Below are 20,025 nucleotides of genomic sequence, written 5' to 3' on the forward strand. Positions count from 1 at the left end.
AATAAAAATTTATCAGAAATGGAATTAAAAGAAATTGAAGTTGTTGAATTGATTAGTACTCTAAGGAGAGTTAAAATTTGGCTTCGGAGCACGATGGGAGAAGAGAGACCATCTGGATTGTGTCTGATGAGCGTGCATCGCACATTTGTGAAAGAACATCAACAGCTCATTGAAGAAAAAATCATCAATAAATTTTCAGAAAATCCTAGACGTCTACTACTTGCATAAAAATTTGTAAGTTAAAAAATAAAAAAATTGAAATTAATAGCTGTTTCCAACTTTCAATGGTCTTTATACAATATATATGACGAATATGTGGGACAAATTGTGTATTATATAATATAAATAAAGTTAAATAAATAAATTGCGAGAGTATAAAATGTTCGGTTACACCCGAACTTAGCCCTTCCTTACTTGTTAATTAATCTATATGTCCATCTTCCTTTTTCTGACACATCCCATTGCGCGTGTCACTCGTTAAGGCTCACCTGTCTCTCCTTTTTGCGCACATCGTCCGTTAGGCGCCTTTTCATGCTTTTTGCTTTTTGATAGACTCTGCTATACTCCGAAGCCATTATATCGGGTGGGATGATACCAGCTATGATACTAACTGCTTCATGCGACACTGTTCTAAACGCGCAGGCAACTCTCATGGCACTTAGCCTGGAAACTTTCTTCGCCTTATTGACACAAGCTTTTTGGCGTAGCGATATCGCCCATATAGGAGCAGCGTACATCAGTGCTGATTGGCTAACTTTAGCTAATAGAGCTCTTCTACTATGACTAGGGCGACCAATGTTGGCTATAATTCTCGCCAAGGACGCAGTCACTTTAACCGCTTTAAAACACGTTTTTCGATGTGCGCCTTGAAATTGAGCCTAGTATCAATCATAACGCCTAGGTACCGTAAGGTGTTTTGTGTTACTACATTATAACCATCAATATTCAGAGTGGCTGTTTCTAGTCCTTTTCGACTCGTAATGAGAACCGCTTCGTTTTTTTCTCCGGCAAGCTGCAACTTAGTTCGTGTAAGCCAATCTTTAACTTGCGTAGTAGTCTCATTGCAGATGTTTTGGATTTGAAATAATTCCTTCGCAACGATCGTTACAGCAATGCCGTTCGCATATTCAATTATATGGGCCCCTTTTGATAATGATAAGCATAGCACTCCATCATACAGCACATTCCACAATAACGGACCTAGTACGGAGCCCTGTGGTACTCCCCCTGTCACTACGTATTTCTTTGGGCCTGCATCGGTATCGTAGAATAGCAATCTGCCAGACAGATAGCTTCTAATTATACGCAACAGATACCTTGGTATATTTCTCGCCTCCAGTGCCCTTATAATGTGAGGCCAGTATGCCGAGTTGAAAGCGTTTTTAACATCAAGTGTGACAACTGTACAGTATTCTTTTTCACCGAACATCCATCTGGTGCCCGCTATGGCTTTCGCCGCGTCTATTGTGGATCAGTTTCTTCTGAAGCCAAATTGGTTTTCGGATAGTCCAGAAGGCTCATTTTCTAGGTGGTACTCCAAGCGTTTGCAGATTAACTTCTCTAATATTTTGGCCATTGTGTCGATCATGCAGCGTGGTCTGCATGCACCCGGTTCTCCTGCCGGTTTGTTCGCCTTCTGAAGAAGAGCCAGGCGCTGTTTCTTCAATACCTTGGGAAAAACTCCTTCATTTAGACAGCGTGTATAAAGCTCGGTAAATTTTTTGTCGTTATGTTTTATAGCGATTTTCAGTGCCTTGTTTGGGATGCCGTCCGGTCAGGGCGCCTTTGCGATTCCGAAATTCTCCGCCACTTCAATTATCTCCTTCTCGTCAATGACTAAATCTTCCACCATCGCAGGTATCCTTCTGCTCGATTGCAACTCTTGCGCAGGGAAAAGCGTTTTCACCACCTTTTCTAGGAGGATAGGTTAGGATTATGCATCTCCCCATGGGTTCTCGTTTACCTTCTTTTGATTGCCATCTTGAGCTCCTTTCTTTTTTCATTGAAGCATTCGCGCAGTCTTATATGCTCTGGAGTACCGTAGCTTCTTAGAGAGCGTCGTCTTGCCCTATGTCATTCGCTTCTTAGACTATTAATCTCTGCGTTCCACCAGTATGCAGATTTTCGGTATGAGCTTTGTACTACTTTCCTACACATCGCAGCGTCACAGGCGTTGCTTGCGTGCTTCACCATCATTTCGGCTTGGCGATCTACATGGTTTGAACTACCTCGGTCCTCGCTCAACATGATTTCAAAGATTTTCTCATCCAGCGTTTCGACCTTCTATCCTTATTTAAGTGTTTTTTTTCGGCTGGCTAGTGTTTGTACTCGCTTGTCGATTTCTAACATAATAGCAAGGTGATCACTATGAGTATAGAAGTCGCACACTTTCCAATTTGCTGTTCTAACCAGTGTACTGCTAGCGAACGTGATACCAATTATTGATCCACGACCATTCTTTTCAAAGGTATTTCCTCCGCCGGTATTGAGTAGTACAGCGTCTAGCAACGAGAATGCTTTGAGCAGCGCATTTCCCCACCGCAACTACTGCAACTACTGCCCCATTCCATTGCCCACGCATTGAAATCGCCTGCTACCACATTTGGTGTGGTAGTTAGGGCGGCATGAACCAGTTCGTCAATGATTTTTTCATACTCGCTTTGCGGAACACTAGGGGGGATATAGCAACTGTAGAAGTATCACTAATCTTCACACGTGTATAATAGGATTTTCTCTGGAGCGACATGTCTTGGAATGTATTACCCCCACAAGCCCATATCGCAGCTTTGCTCTCTTTGTCCGAAATCCAGGTACCGGAACTTACGTTCTTATACTGTTCACAGACTAACGCCGCATCTACCTTCTTCTCATAGATTGTCTGTGTCAAAAGTTCTTGAGCCGCTTCACAATGATTTAGGTTGATTTGTACAACTCACATTTGAAGTTTTTGAACGCCGCTTGATAAATGTGTGTACCCACATGTATAATTGTATGCTTGCGCATTATTTTTATACTCTCGCAACAACGTCTGTCCGTCCGTACAAGCTGTAACTTGAGTAAAAATGGAGATATCTTAATGAAACTTGGAACACGTATTCCCATAAGAAGGTTAAATAGGCTGAATTGGACCGCTGCCACGCCCACAAAATGGCGATAACCGAAAACACATAAAGAGCTATAACTAGGCCATAAATTAAGCTATGAAAGCAAAATTTGGTACAAACGATTGTTCTAGGAAGGGGCATATTTGGATGTAGTTTTTTGAGAAAGTGGCCATGGCCCCGCCCCCTACTAAGTTTCTTGTACATATCTCGTAAACTACTAAAACTATATAAACGAAACTTTCAGGAGCGGTTTTTTCAGGTATTGCCCTATCAGATATTATTTATTTCCTCTCAGATATTTTGAAGAAATTTGGAGGAAATATGTTTTTTTTTTAATAATATGTCTCCGTGTCTAAAATACGTGAAATCGGGTTATAACTTCACCTAACTCCCCAATACATAATATTAGGATTTCCAACTTTCAATGGACTTTATACCATATATATACATATGTGACGGTCAAATTGTGTGTTATATTAATGAAATTAAATAAATAAATTGCGAGAGTATAAAATGTTCGGTTACACACGAACTTAGCCCTTCCTTACTTGTTAAGTTATACTTTTGGTTGGTGACATATTCACATGTGTACGTATAAACATATTCACATGTGTACGCACATGTATGATTGTATGCTTACTCAACTAGTTTATGTGACTTTTGGTTGAAATACTACTACTTCACAGAATCATTTCTGTAGTCATTCTTCATTTACTTTCTTTGAAAATCGAAAATATTAGCACCCGTATATCGTTTTATCAGACAGCGTTTGTCTTGTGGCATATTAGAAATGATGTTTCTTCGATGATCGCTCGGTTACAATGGATAAAACGACTTCTTAGTGGTGATTTTAGTGAATAAATTTCAAGGTTTTATACAAATAATTATATATAATAATGCAGTCAATAAGTAGAGTAAGGGAAATTCACAATCTGGTGCAAATGGTGGTACATATTTGCAATTGCAAATTTTTTAGTTTTTGTTAGTGTAAAAGAACAATATGCCTCGCTCATTTGCAATTGCAAATATGCAAGAATGCAAAATGAACCCTAGCGATAATCATAATAGTAAAAAATTTAATTTAATTGCCATTTATATATCACCAAATTCATCGATGAGAGATATAAAATTGTTCATCGGTAAAGCTTTATTACCGTTGTCAACTGCAGGTTCGCAAGCTTTTGCAGATATTATCGGAGAACCAGTAGAGTATAGCGAACAACCGGTACTCCTTGCGGGAGATTTCAATGTAAATTTCTCATTGCTTGAAGCTGAACCATTACTGGCATTCCTCAGAGAGAAATTTTCATTAGAAATGATCCTACGACAAAAGGAGGTACGACTATTGATGCGGTATTCGCGAGGCATTTCATATCGTATTTTAGATATCATAATCCAATTGTAAATATTATAGATACCAATCCGTCAGAACCCAGAAATGATAATTGATTTGAACTTTGCTTTATAAAATGTACATAATAAATTTATAAAATGTGAATTTAAGAAAGTGTTGGTCACTCCACCATATTTTTATCCTTTCCCTCTCGCTAGTTTTCTTTCATACAAAATGATATGTATTTCTTGGAATATCAGTAAGAAGTATAACTTCTTCCGCGCGTAGGGACTCTACGCACCTTTTTTTAATATCGCAGCAACAACGGTTTGTTCTGGTAATTGTTCAGGTTAACGAATCAAGATGATTTTTAATGGATTTTGATGTTAAAGGTATTTTATTTTAACTTGTGAAATTAATTAAGACTAACGTGATTTGTGTTTTAGTAGCCGGTTTCACGAAATTTTTTCATGGAAAATTAAGTTCTATTTAATTTTAATTTTAAATTTTATTTAACTTTGTACTTAATTTTTTTGGTTTTTCACATACAAAAAATTAAAAGGCATGAATCTTAGAGAGAATAAAAGCATATTTATGTTAACAATAAATTTTATTTATTTGTCAAAATGGAAAAAAATATTGGAAATCAGCTGATAGAAAAACGTAACCATAGTTACATATGACAATATTTAAATAGCAAAGCGACATAATTTTAATGAAAATTAAGTCAAATGGTGGAACTGAAATAGCTAATTTTTCACTTAAATTTGTTTCATGAAACCGGCTGTTAGTGAAATAAGTGTTTTATATCAACTATTTTTTGTACTTTCTTGTTGCGTCTTCTATTTGTTTACATAAAGTTTTAATTGTGTTAAGGTAATAAAAGTGTTAAAGTTGGGTAGGAAAGTTAAGGATGTATTGCAATTGTCAAAATAATAATGACCTTTGAATTAACTATTTTTAAGTTCAAACTCATTATAATTGGGCTAAAAAGCTTGGAAAGAAGGCTAAATCGTCGTTATATCAATCTGTGTACGGTTTACTAGAGGAGACATTATAAGTTTTTGTTCTAATTATAATGGCTGTTGAATGGTAGTGAAATAATGAACTGTTTTAAATTGGTTGATAATTTGATTTTTTCCTACATGATTTTTTTATATGATATTATTCTTATTGGTTGAATGTAGGGGTTGGATGGGGGAAACTATAACGACAAATCATGTTCAGCTTTTTTTGCGATATCTCAACGGGAAAGTATTTGTTGCGTCAAGTGACGTACATTTACATCTTTTTAAACCTAAAACTAAATAAATAAGAAAATGAATTGTAAAGAAATATTATATAATTGAATTTATATGCATTAAATTATAAAATTTACATATGTACTTACCTAAATAATGAATTTATAACAACTAATCTATTACTTACCTGAATACTTACCTTAACATAATCTAGTACAATGTTTAACGAAAGATAATTATACTTACCCCTTTTTTAATATATACTTACAATTACCACTAGTTTAAGCCGTTACTTTAATATTTAGGCTCAGCGATTCAATAAAACGGAATTAAGAATTCTTCTTGTATTTAACCGGAGAACGATACAGACGTGTTTCTTTTAATCGGCAATTTTTTATAAACTTTTCGACACAGGCAATTTGGTGTTTTTGATATTAATCGCGCACCCCCTTAATTTTTCGTAACTTCTCGTTTCTCAAAAAAGCTTGAGATTTTTCATGGCGCCCGAGCAGGGACTTTGTGCGCAATTTTAGTTAAAAACTTATTTAAAAGTGCCAACTAATAGTGTTAGTGCTAATTTCTTTCTTTCCAATTACCTTTACTTTTCGTACCAATTGCCTGTAATTCTTTTCGGTTTTCGGCTTTCGTGACAGTGAAGTGAAAACAAATAAAAATTAAACATATAAACTAAACATAAAAAAACAAACATAAAAGATTAAAATATAATGGTGCACATATATATATATATATACATACATATGCATAAAGTAAATAGCAAACAATTTGTTATATAGTAAAGTGTGAGAAGTGTGGTGAAATTAACAAATAAGACAAACAGTGCAATAACGAATATACAGTGCATAAAATAAAAAGTAGAAGTATATAAAGTGCAAGTGTCGATAATACAGTGTAGTGGTAAATTAGTAAAAAGGGAAAACAGGATAATTAAAAAATATATACATAAATAAATATACATACATACGTATACTCTATATACTTACCGGCGTTTACCCAATACCTATAAAAGAAAATAAAATAAAATAATAAATAAAAATAACAATTATAAAGTGTATATAACAACAATACTTACCCAACGTTACGTGAAAATAAGTGTGTGAAAAGAAGTGAAATAAATGTGCTAATACTAAATAATTACCTCTAGTTTCCTAAATCTAAAAAAAAACAAAAACAACAAGAACAAAGAGGGGCATATGTACAAGTGTTCAAAGTGGCGAATAAAAGAGTGTGACAATAAAACGTGCGAAATAGAAAAGGTGCGCGAACAAGAAAATAGTGCAAGCGATCAAAAGAAAATACATATGTACACATGCGTACTTGTATATGTATATAAGCAAAGGGTACAGTGAGTTACACAAAAAGTCGTACTGAAGTGTTTAACTTGGTGGCAGTTAAATTCGAGTGCCGCTAAATCCGTTAAGGAAAAAGTGCCGGTGTAGAGGTACAATACCGTTTAAAAAAATAATAATAATAATAAAAATACGTACCAAATTTATTGTGCGGTGATCAGTTAGAATTTACAGTTAAAAAACAAAACCTACGTTATCATCCATCCTCGCTGTTGCTGCTACTACGTCACCACCATCGCCGCTGCGACGTCAACGCCAACGTCATCACTGCTGCTACACTGGCCACCGACGCTACATAAACAACACTACTGACTCTTCGTGGGAATGAGCTACTGCTGCATCATGGGCAAAAGGGACGTGACTGCGGGCAAATCGCCTTCGCACTCACAGCAGGTAACGAGTGCGATTTATTGAAAGTGGTGCAAAAAAAAAGAAGATAAAACAAGTAAGGAAGGGCTAAGTTCGGGTGTAACCGAATATTTTATACTCTCGCAATTTATTTATTTAACTTTATTAATATTATATAATACACAATTTGACACACATATTCGTCATACATATTGTATGAAGTCCATTGAAAGATGGAAACCATAGTATTCGGTTAGAAGTACCGAGGTCCTCATGTTCGATATATGGGGCCTTGACAACCTATGGTCCGATTTTACTCATTTTCGAAAGCAACCTTCCTATGGTGCCAAGAAATAAGTGTGCCAAGTTTCATCAAGATATCTTAATTTTTACTCAAGTTACAGATTGCACAGACGGACGGACAGACAGACATTCGGATTTGAACTCCACTCTTCACCCTGATCACTTTGGTATATATAACCCTATATCTAACTCGTTTAGTTTTGGGTGTTACAAACAACCGTTATGTGAACAAAACTATAATACTCTCTTTAGCAACATTTGTTGCGAGAGTATAAAAAATAAAATTAATAACAAAAAGTGCACACTTTCAATTCTTGGCTCTCCCTCGAATTTTATCGATTTTCGAACAAACTTTTCCATATCACATTTACTCTCTGTGCTATTTTGTAATTTGCTCATTGGTTTATTTTCAATTTTTCTTTTTCGTAAATTGGGAATTGATAATTTTCGTTTTCGCCGTTTGATTCCCAATATTAATTTTTTTTTGCAAAATAATTTTTCGGGAATTTTCAATTCAAATTAAACATAATGAGCAAAGCAGAGCCAACTATCTCAAGCCTGTCTCCAAGTAAGGAGTTGACGGACTTAAAATATTAGATCCAATTGAATTAGAATGTCGGCTCGACATTTTAAATTCACATATTGACAAATTAATGACATGCCAATCCAAAATTGAAGAGATTGATGAAGACGACATGGCCCGAGGGTAGTTAGAGGACATTATCATTGGAACGAAGTCCATAATAAAATAAATTTTAGCAAAAAATATAACATCAACAGCCGAAACATCTTACGTAGCTTCTCACAGCTCACGGCTCCCAAAAATGAATTTGCCGAAATTCAGGGGAAAATATTCGGAATTTAAAAATTTCATAATAAAAGTTCATAATGATCCAAATATCCCAGATATTGAAAAATTTAACCATTTGGTTAATTGTTCATCTGGTGAGGCTTTGGGAACAGTTAAAGCGTTCCAAATGTCGGATGAAAATTACCCGAAAACGTTGGCAAATCTCAAAAAAACTTAGCATAATAAATGTTTGATATTTTTCAATACAATATCTAAACTATTTGAGCTGCCAATCACCCCAAAGCCATCCGCGCGTTCATTGCGATCAATGATTGACGAAGTATCAGCGGTATACGATTCATTGCTATCGCTGGGCGATAAGAAACAAATAACAAACGCGATACTTATACATATCGTAATGACAAAGGTCGATCCTGCCACCCGATCCACGTGTGTGCATTGTTGCACCAGTATCCAGTTTCCTAACCAGTAAGCCAAGTGAGGACAAGTTGTGGACAGTACCTACCTGCGAGAGCGTTGCTGGACTCAGGATCCCAGGTCAACTTCATGACGGAGGACTTGGCGCAGAAGTTGCGGATTCAACGCCAACACAAAACGTTAAGCGTGATCGGAATTGGCAATTCCAGTACAAAAGTGTGGGCAAAATTAAACGCGTTTGTTAAGTCGCGGATAAATAATTACGAATTTTCGGCGGAATTCTGGATAATATGTAGTATTTTGGCAAATCATTCAGACCATAACATTAATGTTAATGGGTGGGAAATTCCACAAATCTAAAAAAGTTGACATCCTATTGGGTGCAGAAACATTTTTCGATCTTTTAGCTGTTGGCCAAATTAAAAATGGTCCTAACCAACCAATATTACAAAAGACCCTTTTAGGGTGGATTGTATCTGGCAAATACGCCAGCAATTTAAGTTCTCCTCCCAGAGTACATAGCACATTATGCCAAGCTGAAGAAGACTTAACGTCAATAGATTCAGTAGTAAATTTTGGGCTCTATTTTTGGGCGGTTTCAGGCCCTGGAGAGAAGGAAGATCCAGAACTTCGTAGAATGTATCTGGACTTTATGAATGAATATAGAGCACATGGACACATGAGCCCAACGAACAATAAGATCCCGAGTGAGCCACACTACTTCATTCCGCATCAATTTGTTTTAAGGCCCGAAAGCACTACAACCAAATTACGTGTTGTCTTTGACGCTTCGAGCCGATCTTCATCTCAAGTAGCATTGAATGAACTTTTGATGGTAGGTCCAACCATCCAAGAAGAGTTATACTCAACTCTTCTACGTTTTCGCTTACATAAGTCTGCACTAACGGCGGACATTACTAAAATGTACCGTCGAATTATTATGCATGAAGAACTCAGAAATTGTCAACTCATAGTGTGGAAAGAGCATCCTTCAGAGCAAATACAAATTTTTCGACATAACACTGTAACTTACGGCACTGCGCCTGGTCCATTTCTCGCAACACGGTGTTTGCAAATGCTCAGTGATGCCAATACAATTAAATATCCACTCGGTTTATTGGCCATTAAAAGAGACTTTTATGTCGATGACTTATTAACAGGATCCGAAAATTTTGAGTCTCTAGATCTTTTATTAAGTGAGGTAATTAAAATATGACACTCGGCCGGATTCACCTTAACGAAATGGTTTTCCAACCACCCTAAATTTTTCGACAGTGATTATACTGAAAAGTCATTAAACTTCAATGACAACAATTCCACTGAAACGTTAGGAATCCATTGGTTGCCGAAAGAGGACATGTTTAGATTTGTCTTAGATGACAATTCTAATGATCTGCGAGCCACTAAACGAAATATATTATCAGTTTCTGCTCGCCTTTTTGATCCTCTTGGATTACTAGCCCCTCTAGTTACCAAAGCAAAAATCTTATTGCAAGAGCTTTGGATCCAAAAACTAGATTGGGATGAGTCGATTTCATTACGCCTTGACACTAGCTGGCAGAACTTCAAAGCCAACCTACTGCAGCTCTCATCAATCAGCATTCCTCGTTATGTAAACGTAGAGTCGAGTGCCATCTGCCAACTACATGGCTTCGCCGATGCCTCAATAAGGGCGTATGGATAGTGCATAGTATATATGCGACGCCAATCTGCTAGTGGTATTAAATGTATGCTGCTTACTGCAAAGTCTAGAGTGGCTCCGCTGAAAACAAGTCTCTTCCGCGTCTCGAGCTCTCGGCAGCACATCTTCTTTCGAAATTATGGTCAAGAGTAGAGCCTATGTTGAGTCGACATTTCGAAAATATTACATTTTGGATAGACTCTGAAATCGTTTTACATTGGATCAAAACGCATCCATCCTCATTACAAACCTTCGTCGCAAATGAAATGTCCGAAATCCAAGAGTTGACTGACAAAGTATATAACAAAATCCTGCGGATCAAGTGTCTCGGGGTTGTAACGTGGACGAATTGAATAATTCGATATGGTTTGGCGGTCCACAGTTCCTCCTAGAAGAACCTGCATTATGGCCATTCAATACCCACTTCAAGCTCTCACTAGAAGAAGAAGCATTAGATAAGAAGAAAGATACATTCACACTAACTTCGACCACTGAGAAAAATTCAATATTGGATCTTATTGAAAAATTGTCTTCTCACAAAAAATTGCTTCGTGTGGTCGCATATATATTACAATAAGACTTCGAGCACTACGATCCTTTCTTATATGTGACGTAGATTTTTGTGGTCCAATAGTTACAACATTAAAAAAACACGGTCGACCCCCAGTCAAAACATATATTGCAGTTTTCGTTTGCTTCACTTCAAAAGCAATACATTTAAAATTAGTTTCGGACCTTTCTTCTAATTCATTTATTTTCGCCCTGAAAAGGTTCATTGGACGCCGAGGAATTCCGACGAAGATATTCAGCGACAACGCCACTAACTTCGTCGGCGCCGATCGCAAGCTGAGCGAACTGAAGGAGGCGTTTCACGCAATGGGTCCAGCAGTGAAGGGATTCGCCGCAGACGAAGGATTCAGCTTCACCTTTATACCACCGAGGGCACCGCACTTCGGAGGATTATGGGAAGCCGCGGTGAAGTCCGCCAAACACCACATCGTGCGCGTAATCGGCAACGAGCTACTTACAACTGAGGAGCTGTCAACACTACTGGCCGAAGTGGAGGCCATCCTCAACTCTCGCCCTCTAGTACCTCTGAGCCAAGATCCGACGGCGAGGCGTTAACACCAGCGTATCTGTTAATAGGATGCTCCCTGCGATCATTACCCCCAGAGAAGGTGCCAGTAGATCCAGTTCGTTTTGGCAGTTTTGGCGACAGTGGTCCAAAGTATATCTAACGGGCCTTCTGGAGCGGAACAAGTGGCTGCATCCCACACGCAATATGCAGCTCAACGACTTTGTTCTTGTCCACGAGGACAACGTGCCGCCGCAGCAGTGGGTACTAGGACGCGTCGTCGCAACCGTCGAAGGGCAAGACGGCAAGGTGCGAGTCGCAGACGTGGCAACGAAGACGGGCACAATTAAGCGCCGCATCCACAAACTGGCCTTACTTCCGAAGGAGTTTGAAGGAAAGTAATCCTGTCAAGGTGGCCGGTGTTCCGTCAATCGACGTACATTTATATCTTTGTAAACCTAAAACTAAATAAATAAGAAAATGAATTGTAAAGAAATATTAAATAATTGAATTTGTTAGCTCAGGTGGTGGAGTACGGTGGGCTTCGTTTTGTGGTTGTGGTTGGCCGTGGAGAAATAGAGGGCGTAATTGATTCCACACAAAGTAATCCAAAAAAAGAACAAATATTTTTTGTAATAATTATAATTTTATTTAATATATTGGAATTTCACTTACCACGTCTGGATCGGCTGAGATGTCGCAAAGGAAGGAGTAAGAAGAAGCAAAGCAAGAGCGCAACTTCAAATATTTGGTTGCGTTCGAATAAGATTTCGAAATAGCTTCGCAGTAGTGATCTCTCTTCTGACACAGATGTAGTAGTGAAATTAGGCCGGCGCGGCGTCAACATTCCGGCCGCCTTGCAGTATTACTGCAAATGCAGTTTACAATTAATTATTAAATGCAGTTTACAATTAATTAATTATTACTTAAAACTAACATGCGACTGGTTCGGGCCGGGAAATGGCGCTGAGATAAATGGCGTCTTAGACGGTCATTGCCATGCCAGCAAATTGCAAAGAAATTACCACATTCCGAGGTCGGAGTTGTCCCACTATCGTTGGTTGTAACCCTGGCAGTATCAGCCGGGAGTAGATGTCCGCTCCCAAAATTACCTCGACTGGCGCTGACTTGTAGAAGTCGTTGTCTGCGAGTCTTATGTTATGGAAGTGTTGAAGTGTGTGGTCTTCCAGAGACCTTACTGGCGTCGGTGGTATGCGGGAGAGGCATCGTTGGTCAGAGCTTTCCCTTGGTTGCATGACTGATGACGTCGGTTGACATGATTGAGAAAGTATCGAATCCGTCGTAGCGATGGTTTCTTCTTCCATTTCCGCTGCCTCTAGCTCGACTTGTTGTGTCCATGTTAACTCTACGACATCCTCGTCTAGTTCTTCAGCATCTGAACTAATGCCATGGAGCATTGTATGGTGAGGGCTGCCGCAATGTTTACAGCGTATTACGCTGTCGCACTCATAGAACTCATAGGCCGAGAGTTCAGACAGGCTTCTATTCGAGCTAACAGCGTGGAAAGTTCCTCGAATGTGTACTTCATAGATCCTGACAATTTTTTGAAGTGAATTTTTAATGAAATGCCAGTTTAGGTGGGGTAAATTTCTGGAGTTGGCTATCGCGTCAGGGCATGTCTTCAAGAAGGCTTTGAAATCTTTCTTAATTTTTTTCGATGTTCCAACGAAACTGGTGCCATTGTCCGAATAAATGTGTTTTAGACAGCTTCGCCGTGATACAAATCTTGTGAGAGCGCTCATGAATGCGGCCGTAGATAAATAGCTAGTGGCTTCAAGATGGATAGCCCTTGTTGAAAAGCAAACTTGTTATCAGGCAATCTCGGCCTGTATAGTTTTTATGTCGAATGGACCAGTGAAATCTACTCCGGTAGACTCAAAGGGCCTTGTGAGATTTGTTTGTGGCGCGGGAAGTGATGCCATAAGTTGTGTTTGCTATCGTTTTTTATATAAAACGCAGATCTTACAATTATGTATCACAGTGCGAATTAGATTCTTTGCCCTTAGGATCCGCAAGTCAAGTTGATTACCTCCGTGAAGGGAAGTAATATGAATAAATTTGACCAATAATTTTGAAAATTGACAGTTGTAAGGTAGTATAATTGGATGCTGCTCATCGAAGCTGAGGGAGGGAGCGTTTGTTAAACGTCCTCCTACTGTTATGATTCCGTTATCATCAACAAAGGGATTTAATGATAGAATGGAAGATTTTTTATTAATAGGTACATTTTTAGTTAAATCTGAGTACTCAGAAGCAAAATGTGCCTTTTATTTTATTCTGCTAGTTTCAGCTGGAACAACTTTTAATGGGAGTGAACCAATGAAACGCCCTTCGCTGTTTCTAACGGTTGTTTTTGAATATAACCTGTCACAATATTGTTCTTCTACAGTGAGAAATGGTTTTTTCGGTATTTCTTCTAGTTCCCAGAATTTGGAAAGCTGATTATCTAAAGATACCTCGTTGAAATATGTGACGTAAGTCGATTTATTCTTCGTTTCTTCGGAGGGAACAGAACTTGTTAAAATCCAGCCTAACACTGTACGTTGGGCAATGAGGGAACCGAAGAACCATTTAATATGATTTTCGGGTAGATATCCCCTCAGATGAACAAGTCAACCTTTTGACTCGTATGGAAATTATTATCCGCTAAGGGGATATTGGGTAACCTTTTAACAATTGAAGGGCTGATTGATCTGGACGTAAGCAGTCCAGTCAGTTTTGGTAGTACCAATGCTTCCGTTTCTAATTTTAAACCTTTGTTACGGGGCAAGCCAATGGTGATTGAGCATACCGTTTGAACTCGTCCCGACACGGTATTATTCAAACTCTGACCTTCCTGCTTGTCAGATTTAAGCGTTTTTGCAGACTGTTGGTAATGAAGGTTCCTTCAGATCCCGAATCGATCAGGGCTCTGACAGTAAAGGTGATCTCGTTGTGACATATAGTCACCATAGCTGTAGCTAAGAGCATGCTTCGACTGGTCGGCTCATTTGATACATTGACCATAATGGAGGCCATATGAGATTTAGTGGAAATCTCAGTTGGGTCTGTGCGGGTGACTGAGCTATTTCCTCTCTCTGATCCCGGTGAATCAAAGACTGATGTCTTTGTTTGCATTTAGCACATTTGAACATGCTTTTACAATCTTTGACTTCATGTGTGTCTGATAAACAGTTTAGGCAGACGTGAAGTTTTCTGACCGCATTTAACCATGCGTTAGACTGCATCGGAGGATGGGATCATGTGTAGAAGTTCACGTAAGTGAGGAAAGTTTTTGATTGTCATTCATTTGGGAGTGGCCAGAAACGATTCTTCTCCACATGATTCAAGCAGCTCACGAGCAGCTCTGGGTAGCTAACAAACATCCGTTTGAAGGCGAGCTAAAGTGAGAAGGCTTCTGCGGTTGTGCGTAGGGCTTGGGACCCACCACATAAAAACGGAGTACCAATGAAAAATAGAAAAATAAAGCCTCGGTTGAGACACCCCCCTTTTGATGACGACCCCTGCAAACGTTTTAAGGATAATGATATAAGGGCATGCACCTGAAATGTTCGGAACCTTAATTGGGAAGGTGCCTCTGCCCAGCTGGTTGATGTCCTCATACGGTGGATGAACGTCTAGCCACAATCCGCATAAAAGCGAGGTTCTTCAACACATCGCTTATTTGCGCCCACGCCCTAACGGAAGAGAAGGACTATGTGACCAAATATGCTTCCTATGAAAGCCTGGAACGCATCTATGAGCGCTGCCCCGCCACGATGTCAAAATCGTGCTTGACGACTTTAACGCTAGGGTGGGTAAATAAGGTGTCTCTGGCACAACAGTCGGAAAATTCAGCCTCCATGACGAAACATCACCAAACGGTCTGAGGCTGACCGACTTCGCTGGGGCCCGAAATATGGTCGTCTGTAGTACCAGATTCCAGCATAAGAAAATACACCAGGCTACTTGGCTGTCCCCGGATCGAATCACTCGCAACCAGATCGATAATGTTGTGATAGATGGACGACATGTCTCCAGTGTTTTTGATGTGCGTACGCTTCGTGGTCCCAACATCGACTCGGACCACTATCTTGTAGCAGCTAAGATACGCACCCGCCTCTGTGTAGAAAAGCGCACACGTCAACAAAAACAAGGTTCTGTCGAGCGTACTGTGTGAAAGACTAAAGCCCACCGTCAACAAACTGATTGGACCTTATCAGTGTGGCTTTAGACCTGGAAAATCAACAACAGACCAGATATTCACCATGCGCCGAATTTTGTCGACTTTCTTTCGACAGCACGAAAAGGAGCTGCCTTTATGACGCAATGTCTGAATTTGGTATCCCCGCTGTGTAAGCTGACGTTGAGCAACACCAAAAGCTCCGTCAGGATCGGGAAGGACCTCACCGAGCCGTTCGATACCAGACGAGGTTTCAGACAAGGTGACTCACTCTCGTGTGATTTCTTTAACCTGATGCTGTAGAAAATAATATGAGCTGCAGAGCTAAATAGAGAAGGTACTTTACGGTGCAGAAGCGTGGACGATGTCAACATCCGATGAGACGGCACTAGGAGTTTTCGAGAGAAAGGTTTTGCGGAAGATTTATGGTCCCTTAAACATTGGCAACGGCAAATACCGCAGACGATGGAACGATGAGCTGTATGTGTTATTCGACGACATAGACATAGTCCAGCGAATAAAAAGACAGCGGCTACGCTGGCTAGGTCATGTTGTTCGAATGGATGAAAGTGCTCTAGCTCTGAAAGTATTCGATGCAGTACCCGCTGGTGGAAGCCGAGGAAGAGGGAGACCTCCACTCCGACGGAAGGACCAGGTGGAGAGGGACCTGGCTTCGCTTGGTATAATCAATTGGCGCCAAACTGCCAGAAGGAGGGAGTCGCGTAAGCGGTATCTACGCCAGTCAACAAGAAGTAGAAGAATACCGTTAGCATTCCATATACGGATATTTAGTACGCTCATTTTTTACTTAATAAAGTTTTCAGCATTTGGTTTTGTGATTTTATTAAATCTTGGATCATGTTTTGCATAGTAGACATAAATTACGACATACATTGCGTAAGATTTATAATCATAGTTACAATACCACCTTTTGGGTGATTTTGCGGTGGTTGCATTTGTACAGTATTATTTTTAATGTTACTAGATTTTGGAATATGGTCTGTGATATCTATAATGTCATTACGGGGAATATGGAACATTTGGTTACGTCGTGCTTGAATTCCCTGTGACAACTTCGATTTCAAATCTTTATAAACAGGACAACCCCTGTAGTTGGCAGTGTGACCTCCTCCACAATTGCTGCATTTTTTGTTTAAATCCCCTTTTTTGAGGATGGGATGTAAATCTCCACATACCACACAGACACTGCGTAGAGTGCAATATGATTTGGTATGCCCATACTCTTGGCAGTTGGTGCATTGTACCGGACCGTTTCTTTTGTGTGGTTCTTCTACGGTTACTCTACGGTGTAGCAAATATTTTAAATTATACAGTCGCCCAATAAAGTCTACATACCCCCCCCGAAAATTGCAATTCTGAGTCATCTATGCACAATGGAAAAACAAACTACATACCAAACGAACTCTTATTAAGAGCAATAAGATATTTTGACAAATTTTTTTTAATTTTTCTATATTTAAAAAAAATATTTCATAACAAGTAAGGAAGGGCTAAGTTCGGGTGTAACCGAACATTTTATACTCTCGCAATTTATTGATGTAATTTTATAAAGACAACACAATTCGACCCATATATTCGGCATAAAGTTCAATAGAATAACGAAAATCATCATAAATAGTATATGGGGACTGAGGTAATTCCTAAACCGATTTCACTCGTTTTCACCACCAAGATACAATGTATCGAAGACTATACGCTCACTTAATTTAATATTACTTATAATTAGGTATATGGGATCTGGGGGAAGTTATGACCCGATTTTTACCATTTCAGGTACAGAGAGAAACTGAGACCGATTTTGACAATTTTTCCACAAGTGATGTCACAGCTCAAATACAGTATTTGTGTAAAGTTTTATTCCGCTAGCTTCATTGGTTCCTTATGAATACATTATAAAGTGAACGAATCAGGTGGAATTCAAAATTGGGTTATATGGGAAGTAGACGTAGTTGTGCACCGATTCCATATTCCACCCGTGTCATCAGGGTGTCAAGAAAGTGTTATATACCGAATTTCAATGAAATCGGTCGAATAGTTCTTGAGATATGGTTTTTGACCCATAAGTGGGCGACGCCACGCCCATTTTCCATTTTGTAAAAAAATCTCAGTGCAGCTTTCTTCTGCCATTTCTTATGTAAAATTTCGTGTTTCTGATGTTTTTCGTTATGGAGTTAACCCACTTTTAGTAATTTTCAACCTAACCTTTGTATGGGAGGTGGGCGTGGTTATTATCCGATTTCTTTCATTTTTGAACTATATAAGGAAATGGCTAAAAGAAATGACTGTAGAAAGTTTGGCTTGTGCCCCTCCCTAATGGGATCCTATGTTCCAAATTTCATTTTCATAACTTTATTTATGGCTTAGTTATGACACTGTATAGGTTTTCGGTTTCCTCCATCTTGTGGGCGTGGCAAGCTTCGACAATATCCTTAAAAAATCGGAATTCTGATTTAAATCTAACGGCTATATACTGCCCACCTCGTTTGAAAATTACAGATAGCGAATTTAAAGACTTTTTTGGAACGCTAGGTCATAGATTTCTAGCAGGTGGAGATTATAATGCAAAACACATGTACTGGGGTTCACGTCTTATTAATCCGAAAGGACGCCAGCTGTACCAAACCATTATGAACCACAATAACATTGATATAATATCTCCTGGCAAGCCCACATACTGGCCCAGTGAACAAACTACCAGATTTAATTGATTTCGCTGTAACCAAAAATATAGATAGATCGCTTGTGACAGTTGATACATGTACAGACTTATCTTCTGACCATTCACCTGTACTAATAAAGTTGTGTGAACAACCCATATTCGTTGAGCCATAAGTGGGTCTGACATCTCACAAAACGAACTGGTTAAAATATAAAAAATATGTGAGTAGCCACATTAATATTGATTTAAAAATAGATACAGAAAGAGATATTGATGAAAGCATACGAGAATTTAATGATGTAATATCAAATGCAGCTGTCATAGCAACACCAAACAGAAATAATAAACCAATTAGCCGAAGAAAAATCACTAATAATGAAATAGAAAAGCTTGTAAATGAAAAAAGGCGAGCTAGACGTGAATGGCAGTTAAATCGCTTCCCTTCTACTCAGCTTCAACTAAAATATGCTGTACGAAAATTAAAAACAGCGCTTAAACGTGAGGAAGAATACCACACTCACAATTATATAAAGAAACTGTGTCCAAACTCAAGCAAACGAAATTCTCTTTGGAAAGTCCAAAAGTCAATGAAGCCTCCAGTCGACTCCAATTTGCCTATAAGAGGCTTGGGTGGAAACTGGGCACGAAGCGACGAGGATAAGGCAAATTGTTTTGCAAATCACCTAGAAAAGGTATTTCAACCAAATTGCCCAAAGAACAGCTTTAAGCTGCCAATCATCTCCAATAGCGCTAACGAGTCGCTTGGGTCTATTCAAACGTCATCTTCTGAAATTATTAAAATCATAAAAGAGCTGAATCCAAAAAAGTCGGCAGGACACGATAAAATTACTCCAAAAATGCTAATTGAGTTACCAAATATTGCTTTAACAGTGCTCTCCTTGCTCTTTAACGCTATTTTCAGTTTCGGGTACTACCCAATTTCATGGAAAAAGTCGCAGATAATCATGATAGAGAAACCAGGTAAAGACTTGACACAGCCGTCTTCATACAGACCAATCAGTCTACCCTGTCTTTCTAAAATATTTGAAAAAGTGTTACTATCAAAGATGTCTCCTTTCCTCCATGAAAATAATGTAATACCAACGCACCAATTCGGTTTTCGTGCAAAACATAGCACTGTAGAACAAGTACATAGAATTACTAACGAAATCAGAAGGGCGTTCGAGTATAGAGAGTACTGTTTTGCTATATTTCTAGATGTGGCTCAGGCGTTCGATAAAGTGTGGCATGACGTGCTTTTATTTAAGATTAAAAAAAGCTTACCTCTCGAAATGCATAAAACCTTGGAGTGTTATTTAAAAAATAGAAAGTTTACTGTCAAAGTAGGAGACTTCATATCTGAAGAACGACCAATAAGAGCTGGTGTACCTCAGGGCAGTGTTTTAGGGCCAACTCTATACATAATATATACAGCTGACCTTCCAACAGCTAGTAATGTTTTGACATCAACTTTTGCGGATG

General features: G+C 38.8%; 1 pseudogene; it reads left to right on the top strand.

The window, feature by feature from the left end:
* Nucleotides 1-3,773: 3,773 nt before the first annotated feature.
* LOC128923591 (small nucleolar RNA U3) lies at nucleotides 3,774-3,950 on the top strand (annotated as a pseudogene).
* The last annotated feature ends 16,075 nt before the right edge of the window (nucleotides 3,951-20,025 follow it).

Source organism: Zeugodacus cucurbitae, chromosome Y (assembly GCF_028554725.1).
Source record: "Zeugodacus cucurbitae isolate PBARC_wt_2022May chromosome Y, idZeuCucr1.2, whole genome shotgun sequence".
Lineage (NCBI taxonomy): Eukaryota > Metazoa > Arthropoda > Insecta > Diptera > Tephritidae > Zeugodacus > Zeugodacus cucurbitae.